The sequence below is a fragment of the Zonotrichia leucophrys genome, chromosome 12, assembly GCF_028769735.1.
Source record: "Zonotrichia leucophrys gambelii isolate GWCS_2022_RI chromosome 12, RI_Zleu_2.0, whole genome shotgun sequence".
NCBI classification, from domain to species: Eukaryota; Metazoa; Chordata; class Aves; order Passeriformes; family Passerellidae; genus Zonotrichia; species Zonotrichia leucophrys.
In genome coordinates this window covers 1,944,710-1,966,090 of record NC_088182.1, presented here as the reverse complement: position 1 = coordinate 1,966,090, position 21,381 = coordinate 1,944,710, and the positions used below count along the sequence as shown (strand labels likewise).

The 21,381-nt window shown below is 46.5% G+C and overlaps 1 protein-coding gene across 3 annotated transcripts in view; it reads left to right on the top strand.

Annotated features, from left to right (window-relative positions):
* Positions 1–21,381, top strand: part of LOC135453067 (contactin-4) — a 267,949-nt gene that overhangs the window by 12,896 nt on the left and 233,672 nt on the right. Inside the window, exon 1 of one of the 3 annotated variants that reach the window (XM_064723695.1) lies at positions 13,219–13,253. The exons of the other annotated variants lie outside the window; for them this stretch is intronic. The gene's annotated coding sequence lies outside the window, so the exon portion shown is untranslated. Of the gene's footprint in view, positions 1–13,218; positions 13,254–21,381 lie in introns of those variants that run through there. 3 annotated transcript variants of the gene reach the window in all.

Here is a 21,381-nt window from a genome sequence, read left to right as displayed (position 1 = left end):
AAAGTGCTGAAAAAGGCTAACCTGAAGCAGCCTGTTCCAGGGTGATGCTGGGCTGGGTCCAGGGCAGCATTTCCAGCTCCCAAACCCGATGGCAAATCAGCACAGCCCCTCAGAATCCTCAAAACCCCTCCACGAGTTCCCAAGGCTGCTAACACAACCACAAAAGCACTGAGAGGGATTTTTCAAGCCCACATTCCTGGCTGGCAATGAGTTGCTGCTGTTGTCACCTCATCCATTATCCTCTCCGTGGAGGAACAGGTGATGCAGCTTCTGCTGCAAGGTCCCCCCTGTGTTCATCTCCTTAGCCACTGTCACTCATCCCCTCATTGCTGAACCTGATCGTTCTGCATTCCAGCTGTTGGCTTTGATCCATCCATCATCTGTCAGGAACCTGTCACACACCCTGGGCACTTCCAGATGCATTTTCTGTGCAGGTTCTGCCAGAGCAGAGGAATATTAAGCAGGGAGGGCTGGGCAAGTCACACACTCGCTCTGTTTCTGCTGTACTTCATTTTCAGAGTAGCCTGTTTCAGCACTTTTCCCACCAAAGAGAAGCTGGGAATTTGTAATGGATGATTTTGGATTTGTGAGGAGTTTGTGGGTTCATTCCTATGGATTGACAACTCCCGTCTCACACTTAGAAAAAAAAACACATCAGGGAGAGCTCTGCCCCCATTATCCAAATAAAAAGAGGGCAAAACTTTTCCCACTTTATTTCTTCAGTTAAACTTGGTGATGGAGCTCAGAGAGGTTTCCATGGTGCACAGTTTCCTTTTCCCAAGGAAAACTGTTTCCCTTTGTGTAATTGCTGCTCTTGTGTTTAATGGTCACTGCTGTGCAGGTTTAACAGTCACTCCCCAACCTTGCAGCTTGTGAATGAATTTGCATCTTTTAAACCAACATCAGCAGGGAAAAATCCAGTATTTGCCCAGGGCTGTTTTTGATTTTTTTTTCAATTTTTTAATACTGAAATGCAGGTTATGCTGCAGGATCTGCTCTATTCTAGCAGTCAGCTGTGTTATTTGATAACTTGGGTATTTATTCCTTACATCACCTGCTCCTTATCCACTGATTATATTTCATTTCTGTTCCTTCTTCTTTTGTAGAAGTACAAAATGAAAACCTGGTAGCAGCTTCTGGCTTTATTCATTTTCCTTTTCCCTGGTGGAGCCTCATGGAATACTTTCCTTGTCTGTTTACCAAGCACTTTTTCTCTACCTTTCTTCTTGAACAGGAAGATTCTGACTTGGAAACATCGAGCTTTTAGTAGGGATTATTTAATAATTTAATAATTTATAGAGCCATACTTGTAGCTGAGCTTGGTCCAGAGGATGCTCCATCCCTGAAGTGCCCAATTCCTTCTTGCATTGTTTCATTTCAGCCCCGTGCTGAAATCCTCCTCTCTTCTTCCATCTGAAGTAATTAATTAGTCCAATTTCCATTTTTAAATTTAACTCCAGCTCGGGAAAAAAAAAAAAAAAATTGCCAGCCCTGCCAAAGTGCTGACATGTGTTTTATCAGAGATTTCTTAGGGAAGTCTTTAAAAATAATTCCCAGATAAAAGTCAAGTGCAGTGAACGAAATGCTCGAAAAAATCTGAAGTGGCCCTGAATATTTTATTTGTGTGTCAGTGAATAATGGAGAACGTGTTCTGGAGGGAAAGAGGATGCAATACTACTATTATTATTACTATTACTATTACTATTACTATTAATATTAATATTAATATTAATATTGTTATTTAGTAGATATAATATATAAAATAATGTATATATATACCTATAATTATATATGATGATGATGATGATTATTATTATTATTATTATTATTATTATTATTATCCTTAAACCTCTTGGGCTTGGCCTTGCTGCAGGAGATGCACCTCACACCTTTGCTGAGCTGGCACCTCGGGGGATGTCACCATGTCACCCCTGGAGAGGGCACAGGTCGCTGGCCATGGGTTTATCCATCTCCATCACCACTTGCTGTGGCTAAATAAGGCAGAAGTGTGAAAAATGAGGGGGGAAATGACATTCCCAAGCTCTGTGTTTAATCTCCAGGTGGTTCCACCCCGAGTCCTTCCAGGCTGCCCTCGTTAGAGCTGTCCCTTTAAATGATTGTCACCGTGCCCTGACAACACTCACACCATTACCTCGTTAAATATTGCCTGCTTAAAACACATCTCGGGGTGGTGTGACAAATGGCTTTCCTCAGTTTAATGTGCAAGAGGAGCTAAATGAGTTAGGAAATGTTAATGTGGCCATGTTCTTCCCAGATAACCAGCTGCCCTTGGGACAGTATCAATAAGTGGCATTTATGTGATATTATGGATGTGTTAATTATGCGTAGAGTAAGCAAAGGTCAAGGACAAACGCAGCTCCCCCAGAAACACCCATCAAAGAGCTTCTAATATTTGAGTCATTTCCATTATTGAATATTCAGTGTCATTTAAATTATGTGCATCTTTTTCGCTGCTTGTTTTTCAGGCCGCAAACTGAGCAACTTCAAGGGCTGTGCAAATGTTTGGTGCCAAAACTCAGCATAAACTCCAGCAGTAGCTGGGCTGGTTCTCTCCATACCCTGGTGAACTGCCAGGTGGAATTTGGGATTGATTTCCTCCTGGAGATGGAACCTTGTGATGCTTTTTGCTCGAGACTCGAAATGAAGGAAATGAGAACGTGGCCGTGCTGGCTGTTAAACTGCTGAACCTTGAAACTCGATGCAAATCAAAACAAAATGCTCTGGAGGCTGAAAACACCCAACTTTGCCCCAGTTCACTGCTCTGCTCCTCATCAATGTGCCTTGAAAAAGAATGGGCTGCAGAGTTCATTTTACTCCCAGGCATGGGGATAAAGCACTTTTTGGCAGGGAACCTTCTGAAATCCAGCAGGTTTTGTGACGTGAGGCAAGGCAGGGCTTAGCTGATCAATACAGCCATTAATTACAATTAAAGGCTCAGCCATGATTTTTTCTTTTGCATATTGACATCTGGCAAAACAGTTAAAAAGTCAATAAGGGTCTAAAAGTTACTCCCAGGTTACTCAGAGGAGTGAAGCCTCCTCCATCTCCCCCAGGTGTCTGGAGAAATCTCCCTCCCAAACAAGATGCTGTTCATGGATGAAATATTCATGTTATGACATCAAACCATGCTGCACATTATTTCGGTGCAGGAGGCCAAAATTAGATTCACATTTTATTTTGCTTATAAATGCCTGTCAGAGCTGCTAAACCAGTTTGTCTTTGCTGTCTTGAAATGGTGTCAGTTTGAATTTCCTTCACGCTGCATATTGTTTTGGGCAAAGGCACATTCCTCCTCCATCCGAGATGGAGAGCCTTGTGCTCTTGAAACAAAGCTGGAAAAGCCCAATAATTAAGATTATTTTTAAAAACCCTCTCTGGGGTGGCAGCTTGGCCTTTTTTAAGGTGATAGAGAAGCTGCCAAATGCTGATGCATTGGGATATTTGATTTTCACCATGTGCAAATAGCGCTTTCTGGGTTATTTAATGGGTGTAGGGTATTTAACAGAGCATCCTGGACTCTTGTGCTGGTGGAAGTAGAGAAAAGCTTTGAGCAGCAGATTCTGAGTTCCTCAATGCAGCTGAGGAGGAATCAGATGATTCAGTGGTTGTGACTGCCCTGGTCCAGGGAGGATCTGCATCCTTCAGGCTGGACCAGTGGGGCTGAGGAGGAATTAGGGCAGGAAGGAGGAATTAGGGGTTTGTCTGGGCTGTCTTAAGGGACAAACCCCAATGAGCAGCCCTCAGCTGGGACCTCATCCTCCAACTCAGCAGGCAGGGGAATTCATTCACTCTTAGCTTTTTTGGGGCTGTGATATCTCATTCATGCATAAACAATCTCATTTTAGTTACCCTGATGCTAAAAAAAAATTGTAAAAAGCTGCAGTCCCCAGTCTGTCAGATATTTGCATTAGAAACATCCCACCAGAGGAGCTGCAAACATCCATGGTCCCCCCTCTCCCCTGGGTTCCTGTCTGCAGCCTGTGCCTGTGGCTCCATCCCCGCAGGCATCGCTCCCAGCTGTGCCCCAGCCCCAGGCTCTGCGTGGAGACAGCACTGATCTCCTCACCAGACACTTGGGTGGATATTTACACATTTTCTATTATTTAAAACCAGCTTTTGAAACTTTACCCTTCCTCCTTTCCTGCTCTACCCCAAGTGTGCTGCTGAAGGTTTTCCTGCAAAGGCGCTGCTGCCTTGTGATTTTTTTTTTTATTTCCCTGGTATTGGAAAATTGGTATTTTGGCATAATTCTTTTGAGCTGATACCAGCAGATTTGGTGAGGCAGGGGTGAATAGTTTGTGTAAAGTAAAGGTGTATTGTTTGTGTAAAGTAGGAGTATGTGGTTGGCTGGTGTTGATGTTTTCGTATCTTGAATAACATCACTATAATAATGTTATAATGATATAACATTATTATATTTATTCAGCCAGGCTGCTTGGGAAGGCCTGGAACAGCACATGAGGAGAAGTTTCTGGGATCTGCCTGGCAATCAGAAGAAAAGGAGATGAAGGGAAGCGATGAAGGGATGCTGGCGTTGATGTTTTCGTATCTTGAATAACATCACTATAATAATGTTATAATGATATAACAGTATCATTAATTTCATGGAACGTGATCCCAACAAATGTAGGGCTACAAATCCTTGGGGTGACCCTCAGCAGAGGCTGGGGATGTCCTGCAGCTCCAGCACGGAGCAGAGGCTGGATCAGCCCAGGTCTGCTCCACACTGGGAACTGCAAGGAGGAGCTGCAAGTGCTGCATTCCCTGCTCAGCCCAGCCCAGCTCTCACCCTCTGCCTCCTCCTTTGGACATTCCTGCAGTGCCCCTGTGCCTCCTTGACGTGCTCCCAATTGTTTTCCAGGAGCTGCTTTTAAGCTAAAATCCCTCTGCAAATCTCCCCCAGCCCAAACCCCTGCAGCTCCTCCTGAAAAGCGAGGCCCTGGTGATGAGCTCCTGCATTTTCCATTAGGAGAAACCTTCCAAAAAGACTTTTTCTTTCTTATTTTTTTTCCCCCAAACGATTTCTTGATAGCTGGCAATCTCCTGAATCATTCCTTACACAGAAATTGTTCTTGGAGGTGTTTTGCTCTGGTAGCAGCAGCCCTGGAGCAGGTTTGTCACCATTTCCAGCCCGAGGGCCGGTGTTGGGTTTCTTGCTCAGGTCACCTCATTTTTTGTGTGCCTCTGTATTTTCCTGCCTGCCTTTGTGGGTTTTTTTTTGGTCTATTCCTTTGGGGTCTGAGAGTCTTTGAGCTTGAACAATGTGACTGATCTGTGTTTAAATCCAATGATAAATAGTTAATTTTGGAGGTTTGAGTTGACAGCAAAGCCACCTTGGAGTGTCAGGCTGCGAGACTTTGGTTTCCTTCTCTGATCAGATAAGGAGCAGATATTTCCTGTAAATCCTGCCCCTGTGTTCCAGCCCTCCCATTAGAGCATTAAGTCAGATACATGACACCCAATTTCAGTGTCATTCCTGAGGAAAAAAAGCACATTGTATTTTTTTAATGGGCTTGCCAGGACTTACTTTGTTTCTTCCTGATGAATATGAATTCCAGCGAGTTCATCTGAATTCTGACCTTCACATACCCAAAGGTCTGGGGGTTCTGAAGCAAGAATAGTCTTTAAAATTGTGTGTTCCTCACATGAATGCTGTCTTCTGTTCCCATGAAATCCCCGTGGAGTGCAGGGATGAAACTGCTTTCAGTGCTCCCAAATTCATCCGTGTGTTCATTACGAACCACTTGCACCTTGCAGAAATATTATTTGTGCTGACATGACCTGTGCCAGCCTTTTCCTCTCCAAATGCTTTGTTTGGATCGTGTGCTGCCTGTAGGATCATCGCTTCCCTTCATCTCCTTTTCTTCTGATTGCCAGGCAGATCCCAGAAACTTCTCCTCATGTGCTGTTCCAGGCCTTCCCAAGCAGCCCGGCTGAATAAATATCCATTGAACAACTGCAGAATGCATTCAGATTCTTTTTATTTTGATTTATGTTCCATCTTCCTACCTGTGCATCTCCCAGAGTAATTGCCAGTTTTCACCTCCTACAGAGAGATATAATAGAGCTGAAGAATGAGGAAGATGTGCTCTGTTTCTGCCTCTCTCTCCCTTTTGTAAGGGAGCCTTTATATTCTCACGCTCATAATTTGCAAACTGAAAATCAGCGCCTGGTTCCCAGCTGGCCTTGCTGGAAGGAGATGTTTGGATGCTCCCTGTGTCCCCTGTCCTGTCCATGCACTTGTCCCTGTATGTCTGTCCCTGTGTCCTGTCCTTGTCGCCCTTGTCCCTGTGCCATCTGTACTGTCCTGTGTCCCCTGTCCTTGTGCCACTGTCCCTGTGTCCCCTGTCCTTGTGTCACTGCTCCCTGTGTCCCCTGTCCTTGTGCCTGTCCCTGTGTCCCCTGTCCTCGTGCCACTGTCCCTGTGTCCCCTGTCCTTGTGCCATGTCCTGTGTCCCTGTTGTCCTGCCTGTGTCCTTCCTGTGCCACTTCCCTGTGTCCCCTGTCCTCGTGTCACTGTCCCTGTGTCCCCTGTCCTGTGTGTCCGGCTCCTGTGACCTGTCCCTGTGTCCCCTGTCCTTGTGCCACTGCTCCGTGTCCCCTGTCCCTGTGCCACTGTCCCTGTGTCCCCTGTCCTCGTGCCACTGTCCCTGTGTCCCCTGTCCCACTGCTCCCTGTGTCCCCTGTCCTCGTGTCACTGTCCCTGTGTCCCTTGTCCCTGTGCCACTGTCCTGTGCCACTGCTCCCTGTGTCCCCTGTCCTCGTGACATTGTCCTGTGTCCCCTGTCCTATGCCACTGTCCCTGTGTCCCCTGTCCCTGTGTCACTGTCCCTGTGTCCCCTGTCCCTGTGTCACTGTCCCTGTGCCACTGTCCCTGTGCCACTGTCCCTGTGTCCCCTGTCCTTGTGTCACTCTCCCTGTGTCCCCTGTCCCTGTGCCACTGTCCCTGTGTCCCCTGTCCTCGTGATTGTCCACTTGTGCACTGTCCTGTGTCCCTGTCCTCGTGCCCATTGTCCCTGTGTCCCCTGTCCTCGTGCCACTGTCCCTGTGTCCCCTGTCCTCGTGACATTGTCCCTGTGTCCCCTGTCCTTGTGCCACTGTCCCTGTGTCCCCTGTCCTTGTGCCACTGTCCCTGTGTCCCCTGTCCTTGTGCCTGCTCCTGTGTCCCTGTCTCGTGCCACTTCTGGTCCCTGTCCTTGTGTCACTGTCCCTGTGTCCCCTGTCCCTGTGCCACTGCTCCCTGTGTCCCCTGTCCTCGTGCCACTGTCCCTGTGTCCCCTGTCCTCGTGTCACTGTCCCTGTGTCCCCTGTCCCTGTGCCACTGCTCCCTGTGTCCCCTGTCCCACTGCTCCCTGTGTCCCCTGTCCTTGTGCCACTGTCCCTGTGTCCCCTGTCCTTGTGCACTGCTCTGTGTCCCTTGTCCTTGTGCACTGCTCATGTCCCTGTCCTCGTACATGTCCTGTGTCCCCTGTCCTTAGTGTCACTGCTCCCAATCCCTGTCTAGGTCCTGTCCCAGAGCTGATGTTCCCAATCCCAGAGCTGCTGTCCCCTGTCCCAGAGGGTGCTGCCATGCTGTGCCAGCAGCCCTGGTCCCTGCCAGCCCCCAGCTGTCCCAATCACCGTGCCATGTCCCCAGGATGGGTGGCAGGGTCCTCTGTGTCACTGGCAGGCTGGTGGCTGCAGTGTGGGACACCTCAGTGTGCTGGGGAAGGATCTGAGAGGCTCCTGAAGCGCTGTCTGGCTGCTCTGCAGGGACCTTTGCTTAATCCCAGCAATAATAATGTCAGCGGGGGCAGCGGGAGCTCTCCATCAATTAGTGCAGTCATGCCTCTAACGAGGCACGGCTAATCACACGTGGTTAACCCCCAGGTGACACAGCCCAGCGAGCTGCGTGACCTGCAGGTCCCAGACACGATCCTGTTGTATTTTGTAAGCAAAAAAATGTAATATTAATAGAGATTTCCAGTTGAGTGGCCCTGTCTTCTGCACTCGGGTTCCTCCCTGGATTTAACAGTCTGCACAAGGACAGCACATGGGTCTGCAATGTCTGCATTGGAGGGGACCTTAAAGCCACTCCAGTGCCACCCCTGCCATGGGCAGGGACAGATCCACTGCCCCAGGGTGCTCCAAGCCCTCATCTTCCAGCTGATCCCTCTGATGCCTTGGATTTTTGCATTTCTATTTTTCACATTCTGTGCTGCTTTAGTGTGTGGGTCTGGGATTCACATCAGGGCATGGTGAGCTCTGTGCACAGAGCAGGGAGACAAAACAATTCCTGCTCCAGCTGGGCACCAAGGACAAATGACCCAAATCTCAGCCCAGGAGCACAAACCCCGTGGGCTGGAGAGAGAAAAACAAGCAGGGTGGGACTGCCTGGGCTAAAGCTGGGATGGGACAATGAACTGCAAGGTGCAAATGGAGCAGAACTGATCCCAGGGACAGAGCCCGTGCCCGGCCGTGCATTTTGGGGCCATTTTGGTTTGTCTTGGGTCATTGGACCATTGGGCATTTTGGGTCTTTTGTGGCATTGGTCCATCTTGGTGTCCATTTGTGGCTATTGGTATCTTGGGATGCAGCCCTGGCTGGGCTCTGGTGTGCCATGTGACCATGGAGGCAGCTTGATATCCCTGCTTTTCTGGACTTGCCCACCCTCCAAGGAGAAACCTTCACCTCAGGAATGAACCTTTCTTGTGATGCTTCCCTTCCCTCATGGAGCAGATCTGAAGCTCCAGGTGAGCTGATGTGCTGCTCACTGGGGGGGTTCCTCAGCTCCCTCCCGCCCTGTGGTGATGAACGTGGGCTGGGGATCTCACTGCTGTGTCTGTGACCCCTCTCTCTGCTGGGTTAGGTCTGGCTTAGTTTAGACTGTGAATTTAATCTCAGTTCAGTTCTCTGCAGCATCCAGACCCAGCCTGACCTGTGCAGCTTTGATGACCCTTCCAGCTCAGGATATTCTGTGAAGATCCCCCGGGCTTTGGCTGGGAGGAGTGTGGTGGGAAAGCACAGGGAAAAAACACATAAATGGCACATAAATACACAGGGAAAAACATTCACATGCCAGTAAAGATTTTTAAAGCTATTGGAGCGTTTGGTTTGGATTTATAAATTACTGACCAAAAAAAAAAAAAAAAGAGTAATACGGTTATAAGTTTGAAATAACAACTTTTCTCCTGCCAAAATGGCATGTTATGTGAGCCCACGATAGTCCTGCATCATTGTGGCTCCCAGCAGGAAAAAAATACTCATAAAATTACCATTCTGCTTGAAATTCGCTCTCTGAACACCCTGAAAATCCTCAGATCTCATGTAGGGATGCATCCAGTGCTGCATGCGAGAGATTCCTCAAGGTTGTCCAGTCTTTGAGCACTTTCCATTGAATCTATTCGTGCGTCATTATGGGGTGTAAAAAAACTTCAGAAACAATTAAGTCTTCATTTCCTAATAACCCTTCTGGCACCATTTATACCTTTATCAAGGAAATAATAAAAAATTAGCCATTTAGGCTACCAAATTGGCCTCTTTTTGCACGGTGCAGTTGTAGTTTTAATCAGTACACGTCTTTACAACCCTAGGAGGAATTCATTATTTCTGTAGGCACAGCATGGTGTCCTTTCTCCTTCCACTTACACTACGTTTCTTGCTATTTGCAGGATAAAGTTTGAAAAGTTTAATTATGAAATGAAAAAAAAAGGGGTCATAAAGCAGGAAGAAAAAAACCACTCAAGTCTTGCAGATTTATGTTATAAATTCTTGAGGTTGGCCGTGATGTTGTGAGGGATTATATGAAATGACAGGTTGCTGCTTTCTTCCTGCATTGTAGTGCCCCATAACTGCCTAATTTGGCATTAATTAAGTGTTAATTAATCTGCAGGAGTTTGGCTTTTAGCTTCAGGTGCATTTAAGCTGAAAAAGGAGTAATTTATACATATATTAAACAAAAAAAAAGAGGAAGGGATTTTGGCAAATCCTATGCTTATTATATTTCCCATTCTTTTTCTCTAATTTTCCCTGAAAATAATCAGTGGTGACAGCAGGGCTAAAACCAAGTGCTAAAACCAAGCCTTGAGTCAGGATCAGTGACCACAAAGCTGAGCCTAGGAACTGCTCCACATCATCATCCCAAATCAGCCCAGGAGCCCCAGGACGAGTAACAAAACCCATCCTCAATGCGAGAAGAAATAAATAAACATCATTACAAGGTCAGCGCTGCTAAATTGCTGTCCTGGCTGCATTATCAGAAAGTAATGAGAAACACCTTCAGCCTGCAAGAGGAGTCAATGGGAAATCAGCAAGCAGCCACTGCAGCCATCCTTTTATTCCAGGGCAGCCAGGGATGAGCTCGGGGATAACACAAACACCAAACCCCCCTGGGCACGCACAACCTCAGAGGAAAGGACAAAACCTCCCAGCAATCAGCCAAGCACCCACCGCTGGTGTGGCATGAATGGATGGCAGATTTGCGTGTTGGCAAAATAATGAAAAAATCCTGGGATTTGGGAGGTGTGAAATTGCCACAATTTCTGTTTACAGCTGAGTTTATTCACGGCATCAGTGCCCGTAAATGGGGCAGTGGACAGAGCGCTAAGAGAGGGAATCAGGGATGACAGGGGACAGAAGGGTGAGGAAATTCCCCTCTCCACAGCTGATCACAACTCTGGGTCCTATTGCCAGCAGCAGGGAGAGCTGCTGGGGTGGGAATTAGGGGATAATTGTGTTGGGAATCACAGCAAAGTGATGCTGACTCAGAGCACTGTCACCTCCTGCCCGCCTCTGCCACCTGTTGTAAATTCAGGCAACCCCAATGAGGGGAGAGAATGATGCAGCTGACCCCATGTTCTCAGAAGGCTGATTTATTACTTTATTGCACTAATTATCTTAAAGAATACTATACTATACTAAAGAATACGGAGAAGATAATTACTGAATGCTAAAAAGATAATAATGAAAACTCGTGGCTCCTTCCAGAGTCCCGACTTGGCCCTAATTTCAAAACAAGAGGACGCAGTCTCAAGCTATGTCAGGGAAGGTATAGGTTGGATATCAGGAAAAAAAATTTCACTCAAATAATAATTAAGTACTGGAATGCTCTTCTCAGGGAGGTGGTAGAATCACCATCTCTGGATGTGTTTAAAAAAAGACTGGACATGGTGCTATAGTTTCATTGAGGTGTTTGGGCACAGGTTGGACTTGATGATCTTAGAGGTCTCTTCCAACCTCATTATTCTGTGATTCTGTGATTAGCCAGTGAATGAAAACAGCTCAAACCAGAATGCAATCAAACAATCACCTTGGATAAAAAATCTCCAAACACATTCCACAGGAGCACAACACAGGAGAAGCAAATGAGATAAGAATTATTTTCCTTTTCTCTGAGGCCTCTCAGCTGCCCAGGAGAAAAACCCTGGGTGAAGAAATCATGTTCAGGGAACGTGAATGCCACAGTCACCCAGTGCCACCTGTAACACATCCTTTTACCCATTGATGGAGGAAAACTCAGGATTAACTCTCGGCCAACAGAGCAGTCCAAGTGTAATCGCTCTAATTTGCAATTTTAAAGCTCCTATTATCAATTAATTTACGATGAACAAAGAACGATCTGATTATCTTTGTGGCGCTGTATTTACGCTGGGGTTTGTTGAGTAATTAGCACGTAATTGCAGGGCGTTATTTATAGCCAAGAAAGGGGTACATTTATGTGCAGTTAAAATAATTGCAGTCTTTTGAGAGCAAATCTTTTGACTTTTCCTCCTTTTGGAAACAAACACATTTTGTCTGGCCAGAATTGTTGTCTGGGCAAAGCTGGGGCTGCTTGGGCTGGGTTTGCTTAACTTTGCTTTTCCATTTTAAAACATTTCCTCCCAGCCGTACCCTTCTTTAAAAGGGGATTTGTCTCAGGGCTGGGTGTGTGGAGGATAAATCCCTGTGAGCTGGTGACCTCCGTGCCTGGCATGGATGGATGCTCCCTGTGTAGCACAAAGCGTGACCCTGTTAGAGTAATTCCTGCTCAGGGTGTGCTTTATGAATGCCATCAAGGGCAATGGGGGCTTTCATGTCCAGTGCTAGTGATGATGTTTTTATTCCCCTTGCTGCCATCCTCAGCCCTCCATCACCCTCTTAGGCTCCACAGCTACAGCTGCTTGTCCTGGTAAAGAAATTCAGTGTTTTCTGTGCTAGAATTGCAGAGGAGCTCTGGTTTCCAGCTGAGGGGTTCTGTCCTCATTGGGAAGGGCTGGGATGGAGATGATGCCTCAGGATTTCATCTTTTTTATTTTTCATATATTCATAATCCTGCAGTTCTTTAGTGTGTAACTCCAAACCCCACACTCAGTGTGAGCTGCTGCTTTCCCATTTGGGGCAGACACAACAATTCCTCTGCAGGCCTGGCAATCAAGGACACCTCACTGCCTCAGGGCCCAGAGATGGGAACAAAAGGGAGTTGGGGGAGCAAACTTGGGGTCAATGACTTCATTACCTGGAGCTGGAATTGGCAGATTCATCCCCAATATCCAAATGGACCAAACTGATAAAAGTGTGAAACCCGTGACCCATCATCCATTTCTGGGTGCAACCCCTGGGGCTTTGTGTGCCTTAAATGTACCTGAGGCCATTCAATAAATAAACTGCATTTTTTTCCCCCTTTAATTCCGTCTGGCCTCTGTTTTTAGGTAATCCCAAAAAGGCGTCAGAGAAGGGAGATGCCCCATGCTCCTGTGTGCTCAAGGCCACTTCATTGGCATTTGGGGCTCTCTGATGTGAAGATCGGGGAGGTTGTTTGGGATTCTGAGTGGCACCAAGGAGCTCTCCTGGGATATCCCTGTCTCCTGTTGGGCTGGGTTAGGAGGGGCTTTGCTTTGCTTCAGCTGAGACCCTGAGTTTAAGAGGACTTTCCCTCTGATCTAACAAGAGATTTTCTCTGCTCGCTGTTGCATTGTGTGCCCCCAGGCACTGCCAGGTCTGTGCAGATCTGTGATGCCATGGGCTCATCTCCTTGGAGCAGCTCTGGCAGCTCTCCTGTCCCACCCCAGCCACCAGAGGGAATCAAAGCCGCATTTCCACTCGTTTTCCTCCTGGTGGAGCATTTCCCTGTGCCAGCACTCCCAGCCAGGTGCTGTGGGTGGGGCAGTGGGCAGGGCTGGGGGGCTGGCACCCACCTGGGCAGGGCAGGGGCTGCAGGAGCTCCTTAAAGGAGGTGCTGGGGTGGAGCAGAGTTCCCAGCATCTGTCCCAGCCTTGGTGAGTCAGGGGGAGCTCTCAGGAGGGGCTGGGGGGCTTCAGGGCATTGAGGAAGGTGGAGGAGGGAGAGTTTTGCTTGAAGGGAGCATCTTTGTGAGGATTGGGTAATTGTTCAGAGGATCAGGCTCTGTGTTTTTATTTGTGCCTCTGGTGAGCTCTTTATTTTCCTTATCCTGATTTTCCTTACCCTGATACCACCTGTGCTTTACCTCCCTTGCTAAAACTGATGTTATTATTTAGAAAATACTTTGGTTTCTTGAAAGTGACGCTCCACAAAGTGTGGAGCATCTTTGTGTGCTGTTGTCCCCAGAAAGGTGTCTCTAATATCTACTGGTTTTCTTGTGGTTGGAAATAAAAAGGATTATTTTGTCTTGAGAACCATCTTGGAGCTGGGTCTGGCTAAGTGGGAGCTGCTTTGGGATTTATGTGCAAGCCATGAGCAGCCCGTGGTGGTCAGCTGAGTTTTAAAGCTGGTCAGGACCTTGGAGGAGGTTTTAGTGAACTCCTGATCAAACTAAAGCACAATGAGGAGTTTTCCATTGCTGGGCTGTAGAAGCTGCACATAAAGAAGATTTACCCTATGCTATGCAGTTTTAGTGTTTTCCACTGGAGCTTTTGCTCTGTGTGTTGTTCCTGTATCTCCCTTCTGTGGCATTTACCGGTTAATTCCTTCCATTCTATTCCATATATTTATGTATTTATATTTATTTGCATTTTATTAAGCCCATGAAAAGAACACTGGAAAGAAAAAGGAGCAGTTTGTTTTTCTTAAGTAACAACTTCTTTTAGACACTGGGGCCATTTCCCTGTGACTTTGATGCATTGCTCAGAGCTCTGGGGATGATGAGCCAGGAGCTTTTCCCAAAAGAATTCCCTCACCCTCCTACTTGGAGATGGCCCAACCTAAACCATGAGCAACATCCTTAACTTGGTGCAGAAGTGATCAAATTCGAGTTTTCAGTGCTTTTCCACAGATGTGTAAATGCTCTGTGGGGGAAAATTTGGGGTTTTCTCACCAGAACAGGCACAAAATGGTCACAAATGGGATTTGGTGTGGCTGAATCCCTGGGCAGCCTCATCCCAGGCTGTGCTGGCTCCTTGCTGTTGGGGACTTCATGACCTGGAGAAAAACCTCAAGTCAAACATCTGCCTGCTAAATAATTCAGCGCATTGATGGGATGATGGATGTTGGGTTTAACCCTTTCAGGAGGGGCAGGGATCTGCAGTTCCAGGCACCCCTGAGCAGGAGCTTCAAATAGAACTAAAAGAGATAAAACAGATTTGACACTGATGGGAAATTTAAATTTATTGTATTTTTTAGTAGAACTGGCTAGAAGACCCCAAAACCCTAGTGAAAAAAGAAAAGGGTTTGTTTACCAAATCCTCTAACTTTCTAGTTTTGAAAAGGGAAAACCAAAACCAAAAGCAAAAACACTTGTAAAAATCAAAACTTTTATCAATCTTCATTCTCCTTAAGACATTTGTAGAAATAGATTGAGCTGCCTTGGTTTTTTTTCTCTTGAAAACTTTTTAGCCGGCTTGGAAACAGTAATGGAGACTTCAGACCTAAAGCCATTCTGATTTATTTAGATATAACAAAACTGTTGGATGACTTTCTGCTTTACCTCTAAGCTTCACTTGACCCCAGGCTTTAGTTAAATATGTTATTTAAAAGATAAAAGGCAGAAATGAGGGAAAAAGTCCTTCAATTTTTGAGTTTCGAGTGTCTGAGTGCTCGTCTTGATGGAGCTGGATGTCTCAGCTTGTTTCAAGTGGAATATTATATAATTCTATAAATAATTATATCTTTATTTATATATTTATAAAGATACAATGTATTTATACTTGTGAAATGTAAAAAATAGCTTTCTACCATCTCACAGAGCTCTCATTGCTTTATGAAACAACTTATTTGCCTGAATGCATTCTTGGATAAGGTTCTACCTTCTGTAGACCCCTTGAACAGCAAAATTCCTATTTTTTTAGTAAGAAATAAATTGCAACTTTGTGCTGAAACAGAAGCAGGTTAGAAGTTTGGTTGTTTTAATTTGGAATTTATTTATTTATTTTTTTTAATTGGTTTCCTTTATTTTGAGATCCCTGATGTTTTGCCAGTAAGGAGATTTGTCTGTAAGGGGATTTCTGCAGCCAGCTCGGATCCCCTGGATATCGGTGGGGTCAGGATGGGGCTGTGGGACCCCTGATCCATAGCAGGGGTTGGAGCTGATCCTGCAGGTCCCTCCCAGCCCAGCCCATTGTGTGCTCAGGTTTCTCCTGCAGGAGCTGCTGCCCACACAATTGGCTTTGCCTGAGCCTTTCATCCTCATGTTTGGATCTCGGTTGCCAAGTTCCCATTCTGACCCTTCCTGAGCAGGGTTTTGGCTGCTCTGGAGGGGTTTTTCTGTGATCCTCAAACAAGTGTGTGTGTGTGATTCCCAGCCCTGTGATCTCAGGGAAGCTGCAGAGAGCATCACCCCAGCAAAGGAAGCTGCTGAGGGCCCTGGCAGAGCCTGGCACCCTCACTGTGCTCCTCCTGCTGCAGCTGGGGAGTTTCAGCTCTGGGTACCCAAGGATCAAGGCAGGAGCGCTAAATGAGCTTTCTTTGGTCTTATTTTATGCAAGCTGTTCCAGCTCCAGAGCTCAGTCCCCAAGGGGACTGGGTGCCAGAAGCCAGCTCGCTCTCAGACCAAGGCCGCGGGTCAGCCCCTAGCAAGCAGGGAGATATTCAGCTCTTAGTGATTAGGCAGCTCTTGTGATTTCAGCTTTGCTTGCTAGGTAGCTTTTCCCTTGGCCTAAGGCTCCAGCAGACGGCAGAGAGAGGAGAAGCAGAAGACGCTGGCTGTTCCACGAGTGTGGCTTTATTGGAGGGTCCGTGAAGGGTCTCAGCTCTTCTTCTTCCGAGTTAGCAGGGGTACAGTGTGCTACTTTTATACCCTTGGCCTGGATCCAATCCTGACCAATGGCAAAGGTGTTAGAGTGACCATAAGTGACCAATGGTAGGGTTTAACACAATATTGCCTTCCATGGCTATAGGGATAAGGTACAAGGCGGATGTCCCTGGAGACAGGAAACTTCTTTGCCGCTGTGTCAGCATTCTATTCTCCAAGGGGCCCTGGCTAAACCTGAGGGGTTTACTACAGAGCGCCAGCACTGGGAGCAGAAAAGAGCTGAGCAGCAAAAAAACCCAAAAATCCTGAGCTTCTAAAATGGCTTTAAATGGTGTTGGTATTCAAACTATCCTGAACTTGGAATTGTGGAAATGCTGAGGTGGAAGGGACCCTGAGGATCCTCAAATCCAACTCCTGGCCCTGCAGAACCCCAGCAATGTCCCAGCCTGGTCCCTCTGCAGCAGCTTTAAAGCACACCTGGGCCCCTTCAGATCCCAAACCATCTCTGTCCCCATGGCCAAAACCAAGGGGAAATTATCGATCTGGTCTCTCTGCAGCTGTGGAACACAAGGAAAGGGAAAAAAAGGAGTAATTTATACATATATTGAGCAAAAAAAAAGGATTTTGGCAAATCCTGTGGTTATTATAGTCTGCTTTCTTTTTCTCTAATTTTCCCTGAAAATAATCCTGCTTATTCATGATGCAATAATTGAACTCCTGGAGGGAGAGGAGGGGGGAAAAGCTCCCCATTTAAATGACTGCTGGAGACCTGGTCTGTTTTGACAGATGTCAGGGCTGGGAGCTGAACTTGGTCTGGGAAGGGCTCCTGACTCTGACGGAATAAATAGAGAGAACAGCACCTGGTTCTTTTGGAGTGGGAATTGAGGGGAGGGAACTTCCTGCAGGACAGAAAATCCTCGTGGTATTTTAGAGTGTCTGTGGAAATTCAGGAGGACAATGTGAGTTAAATTAGGAAAAAAATCTGAAGGGAGCAATTGAAGCTCCTCTGATTTTACAGTTTGATATTTAATACTCTAAATATTAACTGTAAATTAATATTAACTGTATGTTGGTAGTGGGGGATCAATACACATGGCCTTCACTGGGGTCTCTTGGCTTTAGCGAGTGTTTTGAAAGTATTTTAGACTCATTGTTCAGGATTTTTCTAATTTTTTTTTAATTATGTGATTTGTGCATTTAATAGATGGTGCTAAATGAAATAAATTGGGATTTTTTTGTCTTGATGTGCTGCTTGCACTTGTCGCACTTGGGGGACAGTCCCATCTTCCACCTTTATGGTTTATTTCAGATGGGTTGGTAGAAATAACAGAAAAAAACTTCCTTTTTGGGTTTGTTCCTCCTTGTAGGGCTTGAACTCCCCTTTAGTTGCTGTCTGTTGCTCCTAAATAATGAGATTTTTGGATGTGTCAATGACTTCATTTATAATCCATAATTCAGAAGGAACTTACCTTAGGAAAGGTTGTATTTTATTGCCACTTTTTCAATATTTTGGGGTGTTTTATGAATCCTCTGGAAGAATTATTTGACTGAGACACAATTTCCTAGCATGGATTGCTGATTAGGGATGGAATTGCTGTGCCCAAGAAATCCTGGATGCTTTTTGCAGGGAAGGGAGGTTTATTGTACCCCGGTCACTATTGACATTCTCCTGCTTTGGGGAGGGGTTTTGGGAGGCTTTTGCTGATGCCATGTCAATTTTATTACTCTTACTTGCTTTCCTTTGTGCTCGCTGCTTCCAGCAGCTGAATAAGGGGAAAATATTGATATTTTTGGTAGCTCATGTATGATTTTCCTGCTCTCAAAATCCTGGATTTTATCACCTTTTCCAGCTGGCTCTTGATACCAAAGCGGCTTTTTTCCAGGTTTCCTTAGTGGCATCCAGGATTTGCTAAATAATTGTCTTAAAAATTGGTAATGCTACAGTTCTGTTTGCAATTCAGAATTTGTTAAAATAGGAACTTTTCTCAAGTTGGAGTTGAGGTTTTCTTGGCTCTCCACTGCCTTTCCAGTGGGACATCTCCTCTCCTGGCTGTGTCCAGGGCTCTTGGTGAGACCCCACGAGCAGGAGCAGAGTTCACGTGGCTCTGCTGGTTTTCAGGGCATTAATAAATAGGAATACATCAGTGAAACTTCAGCTCCACCCCTTTGTTCCCGGAGATAATGGGTTAAAAGAAATAAAATTTAAATAAAGGAAAATGCTGCTTGTGTTGAGGCACTGTTGGGGTGAGCAGGCTCCGCTGGCCCCGTGCCTCCCACCCCAAACACCCCCAGGTTATTCTGAGAACCTGAAAATCTTTGGGACTTTCTTCCCAGCATTTCAAGCTTTGATTTTTCATTTTTTGGTGTTTTCATTGTCACAGCTCTGTGTGATGGTGTTCACAGGGGTCCAAGGATGAGGGAAGTGATGAGGATCTGACTCCATGTTTCAGAAGGCTGTTTTATTATTTTATTATATATATTATATAAAACGATACTAAAATAAAGGATTTCATCAGAAGGCTTGAACAGAAAGGAAGGAATGGAATGGTGACAAAAGATCCTGAACTCTCAGAGAGTCTGAGCCAGCTGACTGTGATTGGCCATTAATTAGAAACAACCACATGAGACCAATCCTGTTGCATTCCACAGCAGCAGATAACCATTGTTTACATTTTGTTCCTGAGGCTTCTCAGCTTCTCATGAGCAAAAATCCTAAGGAAAGGATTTTCCATAAAAGATGTCTGTGACACCTCTGCTCATCCAGCTTTGATCCATGCTGGTGGAACAGAGCAACATAAACTTACATCTCTTACTCACCCTGTTGCTTTTTCCACATGAAAGAATGGGGGTGAGCACCTGGAAATGTCATTTTTGGGGCTGATGTGGCCACAAGAAACCCCAAACCCCTCTGTAGCCTCCCCTGTGCCTCTGCACTGCCTGACCTACTTGTGCAGCTTCTCAGCAATTCTTCAAAGGCAGCAGCTTGGAAGGCAGGAGCCCTTGTTTTTGTGGAGAACACGGTGCTGAGGGAGGGTGTGGGCGATCTGAAATGTCTTGGGGTTTGCAAGGACAAGGAACAAATTAAGAAGGAGCAAAACAAACAATTTAATGGTGATGGAGCTGTAGCGCCGGCGAGGAGAGGCTGTGGGCGTGCATCCATCTCATCTCCCTGCACAAGATGATTCCTCACCACAGACGGTCATGAAAACCTCACTGCTGAGTGCTGGGAGATGGTTCTGCTCCAAGTTGGAAAGGCTGGGTTAGCAGGAAATATTTAATGCCTTTGTTTGCAACAATCAGGGGGCTGTGAATGCACACCTTGGGGTAAATGAGCACTGAGTTGTCACCTCAGATAAAAAACCAATGGTCAAACCTGGGAAATGAACTCTCAGGGCTGCTGATTATGCTGTGTGGGGTAGACATTCATTACTCAGTGCCTGATTTGGTTTTTTATCCGTGACCTTTGCTGTTTGGTGCTTTGTAATTGGTTGCAGGTGATTAGAGAGGTTTCTGATCACTCCCAGTTTTTGCCTCTGGCACTGCAATCCCAGCAAGAAAACATTTAATAATGGAGTGATGGGAATGAGGAATGAAGGGAGCTGGTGGTGCCCTGGCAGGTGTAGCTGGCTGAGTTGTGCTGAACTCTCATGCCAGGATGTGACATTGGGCTCTCCTGCTCTGAAGACAGACTTTGGCCCACTAGAAAGTGCAGAAATCCACAAGTTTTACAAAATCCCTTCAGTTTTTCTTGAGTTGTGATGGGATTGTCTCAGAGCATGAGCTTGGGGAGCTCACACAGCCTCATCTCCTCAGGACAGGGAGTGAAGTTGGGGCTTGTACAGCTTTAGAGCAGCTCCACTGACACCTCATTAAAATTAGGATTATTACCTAATTTTGGTATTGATTGTTATCTAATTTCGGTATTGATTATTACCTAATATTATTACCTGCAGTTTATGGTGATGGTGACTAAAATCTGGTTATTTCCTTAAGAGGAGCTGGTACACCCCATCCCCTTGTGCTGCTTGGAGAATGAAATGAAGGTGTTTCGTGTGGGTAGGGAAAAGCCACAAGCCCAAAGTGTGCCTGTGTCAGGATTGTCCCTTTGTGTCACCAAAGCCTGGCAGGTTCAGGTGTGTCAGGATTGTCCCTTTGTGTCACCAAAGCCCGGCAGGTTCAGGTGTGTCAGGATTGTCCCTTTGTGTCACCAAAGCCCGACAGGTTCAGGTGTGTCAGGATTGTCCTGGCAGGTTCAGGTGTGTCAGGATTGTCCCTTTGTGTCACCAAAGCCCGGCAGGTTCAGGTGTGTCAGGATTGTCCTTTTTGTCACCAAAGCCCGACAGGTTCAGGTGTGTCAGGATTGTCCTGGCAGGTTCAGGTGTGTCAGGATTGTCCCTTTGTGTCACCAAAGCCTGGCAGGTTCAGGTGTGTCAGGATTGTCCTGGCAGGTTCAGGTGTGTCAGGATTGTCCCTTTGTGCCACCAAAGCCTGGAAGGTTCAGGTGTCATTTCCCTTTGTGTCACCAAAGCCTGGCAGGTTCAGGTGTGTCAGGATTGTCCCTTTGTGTCACCAAAGCCTGGCAGGTTCATCTGTGTCAGGATTGTCCCTTTGTGTCACCAAAGCCCGGCAGGTTCAGGTGTGTCACTATTGTCCTGGCAGGTTCAGGTGTGTCAGGATTGTCCCTTTGTGTCACCAAAGCCCGGGAGGTTTCAGGTGTGTCAGGATTGTCCCTTTGTGTCACCAAAGCCTGGCAGGTTCATCTGTGTCAGGATTGTCCCTTTGTGCCACCAAAGCCTGGAAGGTTCAGCTGTGTCAGGATTGTCCCTTTGTGTCACCAAAGCCTGGCAGGTTCAGGTGTGTCAGGATTGTCCTGGCAGGTTCAGGTGTGTCAGGATTGTCCCTTTGTGTCACCAAAGCCTGGCAGGTTCAGGTGTGTCAGGATTGTCCCTTTGTGTCACCAAAGCCTGGAAGGTTCAGCTGTGTCAGGATTGTCCCTTTGTGTCACCAAAGCCCGACAGGTTCAGCTGTGTCAGGATTGTCCTGGCAGGTTCAGGTGTGTCAGGATTGTCCCTTTGTGTCACCAAAGCCTGGAAGGTTCAGGTGTGTCAGGATTGTCCCTTTGTGTCACCAAAGCCCGGCAGGTTCAGGTGTGTCAGGATTGTCCCTTTGTGTCACCAAAGCCCGGCAGGTTCAGGTGTGTCAGGATTGTCCCTTTGTGTCACCAAAGCCCGGCAGGTTCA